The 5,163-nt window shown below is 34.8% G+C and overlaps 2 pseudogenes; both read right to left on the reverse strand.

Annotated features, from left to right (window-relative positions):
- Nucleotides 1–745: 745 nt before the first annotated feature.
- On the reverse strand, nucleotides 746–1,678 carry LOC108836180 (phosphatidylinositol 4-kinase gamma 2-like; annotated as a pseudogene).
- Nucleotides 1,679–2,999: 1,321 nt separating this feature from the next.
- On the reverse strand, nucleotides 3,000–4,432 carry LOC108836179 (F-box protein At5g25290-like; annotated as a pseudogene).
- Nucleotides 4,433–5,163: the final 731 nt, after the last annotated feature.

The raw sequence follows: 5,163 nt of genomic DNA on the forward strand, positions 1-5,163 counted from the left end.
ATTCCATTAGTCTTATGTCATAGAGGTAGAGATATATGTTGTAATAAAAAATCTTTATATGTTTTTTTTGTCAACTAAAAGTCTTTATATATAGAAGTTTCTTTCTAGTAATAATAAGGTTAAGATTAATTCTTATTTATAATTGTAAATGGATTCGTTTACAAATTGCTATTTGTTCTAAATATTTATTAAAACACATCTAAGGATTTTTTGTTATTCTTTTGAGTATCTAATATTTTCAATATCTTATCTTTGTTTTTCATAAATTTCTTAATTGATCAGTATTTTAAAATAAAATATAAAATGAACTTAAAGTAACTCAAACTAATTTTGAATATGCGTATAGTATATTTTACAGATTTGTGTATAGTAAAAAGTACATAGTTAATAAATGTAAAAAAATTGTACACAAATAATATTTTGTAAGGAACTCAATAGTCCGCGCGAACGCGTGGATTTCTTTCCTAGTAATAATAATAATGAATGATTATGGATTGGAATATTGGAAATTATGGCTTTTAATGGAAATATTGTTAAAATTAAAGCTTACTTTTATGTAACATATTCGAATTACCGATCACAGTTTGGAGCAACTAAATTAATAACGGAAGTTACGGAACCACTAAAGAGAAATACAAATTATTAAAAAGATTTTTTATCTAAGAAAAAGGAAAGTACATATTACAGAAACTAAGGATATAGATTGAAGAAACTAGACTATCTTGTAATCTTCTACTACGGCAGATTCAGCATCACATATTCTGTGAGACGCTCTTCCATGCGTATACCCCCTCATTCTCAATGTAATTTCCTCCTTCCACAACGCTATCAACTATGGCCTGCAGGTTATGCCTTTTATCATCACACCAAAATGAAGCAATTTTGCCGATGTGAAACGCAGTAAGACCTTTGGACACTGCTTTCTTCAAGAACATTGTGAAGATGGTGAGTTGTTCAACGTAGTAAGGTTCAACTTGTCATCCACAGTGCCTCAGAAACTCCAAATCGGCACCAGGATCGAGTTGTGAAACATAAGTGACACAATCAGGAGAGAATGCAACATCGTAATCACCAAAGTCCTTTGATTTCAACCAAGCAAATCCAGCACAGTTGTAGGCATGTACCTCATTGGCAAATGAGTACTCGTGGTCTATGGGTATTAGATGAGCTACGCCCTCGTCTTCTTTGAGAAGGATGTTTTCCCTGTTGCGGTCCATGTTTCCAAACCTGATGTCAAGTAACACTATAACTCTGGATGTCGTTGGTGCTTATAGGCCAGTCATAATCCTGATCAATGACATAAGCCTCGTCAACAAACTCAACCAAGATTCCCATCACCACTTCACTGTTGCATCGGAATCTCACAAAAACGGTTGGCCGGACTCCAGCAAAGCCATAAACAGTTTCAGACAATGATCTGTGGCTGTTTGGTGGATGATCCAACAGATAAACCGCCACTTCTTTTCTAGCTGCTTCTTCATCATCATCCCTAAATCTCTTGAACAGACAGCGCAACCTGTTTGTTGAATCCCGAATCTCAAAGATGTGTTCATGACTGAGGTACTGAGGCCTTCAAGGGAGCACTCAAGTCCAAATTCTCCAAGCAACTAATCATCGATTGTAGATGAGAAGCAATCTGTGCTGGAAGATTAGTCAGCGTAGGGAATATTTGTTCCATTTCTGAAAAATGAAACAACAAAGAATGTTTACACAAAAATGGGTAAAGACTGTATTCATGATTCACTTATACCGATTATAAATTGCAATACAATTGGTGCATCAAACCTACAAAAAATTCACTGCATCTAACGATTGGTATACCTACACTAAGTCACCCAACAACAGGCAATAACAGCAAGATAACTAAGACATGATTATTTATATAGACAGAGATATGGTTGGTAAATCTAAAGCACGAGCAAGAACAATACCGTGCGACTGGTTTTTTCTTCGAGTGACCAGCAAATGGTCTTGTCTCCGAGAGTCCAGCAAATGATCTGACAGGAAAACAGAAGAGCATGAGGGCTAAGCAGAGTAAACAAAAGGAATAGACCCACAATAAGTTCAAAAACTGATTTGTTTTCCCTTCTTCACCAAAAAAAAAAAAGAGTTCGCTTTTTTGGAAGCTGTAAAGACAAAAGCTTGAGCCTTTTTTTCAATCATTTTTGGAAGATTATAGCATGGTCGCATAAAACCCAGTAAGATAATGAAATCAAAATATAAGTTTTACAGAGCATGCCTTTGTCACCAAGTTCGAACAGAAAGCAAAACTTTGAGCGAAAAGGTCTCAGTTTTTACTATTTAGCTTAACAGGAAGAAAAATCGTGAAAGAGAATGTAATAAGCAAAAAATGAAACGACTTTCTTCTCTCCGAAATCCTTGGTCAGAGAAAAGTTTTTCATTTTAAGTTTTATCGAGTGGGTATAACCAATATGTGAACTACAATGTGAGCAAGATCCAACTTTTTCTTGAAGAAACAATGGAGGAAAACATATACCTTTTGAGCTATTTCTCTAAAACTCACAAAACTGTGAGAATTTTGTTTCTTATATAAAGAAAAAAAAAAGAAGAAAGGAAAAAAAGGGTTTGTTTCTTATAAAGGACAAAAATATTGTTTTAACGAAAAGCAACAGAGAACAAGGGACTAAAAAGAAAGAGATCCGCAACACTTCACTATATGCTTCATGATCAATCACATCAAAAAATACATTTACATTTAGTAAATAACTAAACATTCAAATTGAATTTGTTCTTAAAACGTTGAAAACTTGTTTCAAGTAAAAAGCAAGAGGAGACTAGTCGTGTTATATTTTATCTAGCTGACGCGATTTGTAAATGTGATGTGTGTGATTAATATGATCTGATTAATTCATCTTGTAATTACCATCTCATAGGATCATCTCAGTTCTGAATTATGACTGTGTACACGTCACCAACGTCCTAATAATCATTAGAGCACTTCCAATGGGTAGAAAGAACCCCATGGTGCTCTTATCAAACAAAACCCTGAAAGGCCTTTATTCGAAAATTACAACGTGTTTTTAACATTTAACTCAACAAATTCCCACTTTGCATATACCAAAACAAGAAAACAAAGTAGAGATCTTGTTCTTCAAGCAGAAAGAAACAAAGCAAGGAAGAAGGGAAATCAAGAGGGGATAAACCAGTGAGCGTCCTTTATTTTGAAGTTGTTGGAGGAGAGGGTGGAGAAGCGTTTGATGGTCTTTGTTGCAAGGTTGTAGACGCAAATGTCGAGGAATGAACGTGGCATGTGACGGACGCGGTCATCACGGGTGAAATAGATGGAGTTTGGCTCGATACCAAGTGCAGTGTCAGCAGGCACGGTGATACCCAAATCAAGAAACAGTGCCTCATCACCTAGAGAATCCACCTCAAGAAGCCTGGGCTTGTAGGTCTTGGGGTCTTATTGATTTTTAAGTTGCCTCTTGTACACGCGGAACATCCTATGCTTTTCATTAGACTCGTAGTAAGCGTAGTTATGGACCAACAAAACCTCTCCTGATCTTGTAACAAGAGCAATGTTTTCGCGTTCTGAGATGAGCTTGTATGATCTCCTCACTCGTTCCTCTTCTTCTTCTGCACTTGGAGATGGCCTATACCATGTAAACATGGGATGCTTTATGACATCCTCAAAACCGTCTTTTCCAGACAAATCTATGTGTCGAAGGGAGCCGCGGGGAGTAAAGACGTAAAGATTATAGCCATGGAGTACCATATCATCCAAGCCTTTTAAAAACACGTTAGCAACAACCCGTGTTTGAATCTCACGGTAACGATCATCCCCTCTCTTGCAAAATCGCATATAGTCGCATCTGTCGAAACGACACACCACAACGTAGTCTCCCGTTTTCTCGTCTACCCACACTCGACCCCTCAGATCTTCCGCAGATCTACGAATCCCATAGTTTCTAGTACCAACCAACGTCTCGTTAAAATCTCCATCATCTCCTAATGGCTTGAGATTATGAGCGCAACCATCATCTTCCGACACCAGCTCTAGACGTGGGAGTTCTATCTTCTCATCGCGTAACACATCTACTATATAGAGATTGGATTTAGAATCCGCCACAAGGAACCACTTACCCGAGTTTCCGAGGAATCGATACCCGGAAAAGTCCCTCTTCGTCTCGTAAACCCTGTCTTCCTCTGGGTTGTACAGACGACAACCGCCCTCTTCTGGACACAGCAACAGCAACGGAGATCCGCTTTTTGGATCCAGAATCAAACTCGAACGCTGGATCTTACTCGGTCGGTCATCTGGAGGAGGGGATCGATTAGAGCTCTGCATCATCCAGAGATTCGCCTGCTTCTTGCTGAGATTCAGGGAGGCGTACGGTAGCCCGTTTCTTGTCTCTCTCTAATAAAGTCGCCTCCAAAGAACGTCAACATCAGCGGACAAACTTCTCCTAAAAGATGACACGTTACATTATTACCAAAAAAATAAATAAATAAATAAAAATTAAATATACAATAGAAAGAAAAATAAATAATAAGTAAATATAACATTTGAGAAATAGAAATATTACATTAAACATATATCTGAACTGCAATTTAAAATAAATAATAAAATAAATATGCAATATAAAAAATAGATATTAAGTAAATATACAATATAAGAAAAAGAAATATTACATTAAATCTATATCTGAAAAATAGAATTTCGAGGCTCTAGAGAGTGTCCACATCAGTGGAATGACTTCTCCCGAAAAATTACACGTGACATTATTACAAAAAAAGTAAATATACGATAGAAGAAAAAATAAATAATAACTAAATATACCATTTAAAAATTGAAATATTACATTAAACGTATATCTGAACTGCAAATTAAAATAAATAATAAAATAAATCTACAATATAAGAAAAAATAGATAATAAGTAAATATACCATATAATAAAAAGAAATATTACATTAAATATCTGAAAATGTATAATAAATAAATAAATATACAACATAAAAATAGAAATATTACGTTAAATAAATATATAAGAAAAAATAGAAAATAAGTAAATATACAATATAAAAAATATAAATATTCTATTAACATCTATAGTAATAATAGAATAAGTAAATATACAATATATAAAACTAAAATAAGTAACTATATAATATAAGAAAAATAAATATACATTAAACATCTA

The sequence above is a fragment of the Raphanus sativus genome, unplaced genomic scaffold, assembly GCF_000801105.2.
Source record: "Raphanus sativus cultivar WK10039 unplaced genomic scaffold, ASM80110v3 Scaffold5011, whole genome shotgun sequence".
Classification (NCBI taxonomy): Eukaryota; Viridiplantae; Streptophyta; class Magnoliopsida; order Brassicales; family Brassicaceae; genus Raphanus; species Raphanus sativus.